Raw genomic sequence first — 1,349 nt, 5'->3', positions numbered from 1 at the left:
TACCATACACAGCTGTACTCACTATGTTTGTGTGACTGGCTGCATAGTAGACTTGTTTGTAAATGGGAATAATGTATTGCACTACAATGCTATGATACCTATGATGTCTATAAGCAATGGCATTATTTTCAGATCCCTAATAATCTCACATGGCTATTTTTTTATACTTTATTCACTTTGTATCCCCTCCCAATCCTACCCTCCTTCCCCCTTCTTCACGCATGCCCCTCCCCAAGTCCACTGATAGGGGAGGTCCTCCTCTCCTTCCCTCTGATCTTAGTCTATTAGATCACATCAGGAGTGGCTGCATTGTCATCTTCTGTGGCTTGGTAAGACTGCTCTCCCCTCAGGGGGAGGTGATCAAAGAGCAGGACAATCAGATTGCGTCGCAGGCAGTCCTTCTTTGCATTACTATGTAACCCACTTAGACACAAAACTGCCATGGATTACATCTGCGCAGGGGTTCTAGGTTATCTCCAGCCTGGTACTTGGTTAGAGTATGGGTCTCTGGGAAGACCCCTGTGTTCAAATCTTCTGGTTCTGTTGCTCTCTTTGTGGGGTTCCTGTCCTCTCCATAACCTACTATTTCCCATTTCTTACATAAGATTCCATGCACTCTGCCCAACACTTGGCCATATTTTTACATAGATGGTCTGTCATTGTCAAAATCCAGGATATAGCACATGACTGTATAGTTTGGAACCACAGGGTGTTTTAAAATCAGACAGATGAGTTACCTAATTTTCTTACCTGGCTGGATTCTTTAGCCATGCTTAGTTAAGCCACAGGAAGTTTAGTGTCAGAATACAGGGTCTATGAGCAGCACGGCAGCTAGAAACTCGGAGAGTTCCTGAAGCCAGGGGGAAGAATAGAAGACATGAGCCCCATATATGCTTAAAACTCCTACTTACTGACAAATTTGGTGGTGTAGAGTATTCCATAAAAAGCCCGGGTGACGGTACACCAGCTAGCAAGAATGAGAGCAAAGAGGTGGGTGCAGATGAGTCCTGCCGGGCCATGAGGTTGCTGACTGGGATGGAAGTCAAGAGTGGACAGCAGTGTCTGCAACTTGATTGCAGAAAAGTAACTGCTTGAAAAAGTGAAAACATTCCGGCGTGATCTCTCAGCTGGCAAAGGTGCTTGCCACCAAGACTGGCGATATGAGTTCAACCTTCTCAGCTTACATGGCGGAACTGACCCTCTCAAATTACCATCTAGCTTCCACCTGAGTACCATGGGGCACATTTCCCTGACCCCTGTAAATCTAAAAAATAAGCAAATGAAAATACAACATAGTAAAAAGTGACCAGTGGACTAACCCTTAGAAACAGGACAGACTTTTGCATTGT

Source organism: Meriones unguiculatus, chromosome 20, assembly GCF_030254825.1.
Source record: "Meriones unguiculatus strain TT.TT164.6M chromosome 20, Bangor_MerUng_6.1, whole genome shotgun sequence".
Lineage (NCBI taxonomy): Eukaryota > Metazoa > Chordata > Mammalia > Rodentia > Muridae > Meriones > Meriones unguiculatus.
This window is presented reverse-complemented; position numbering follows the sequence as displayed.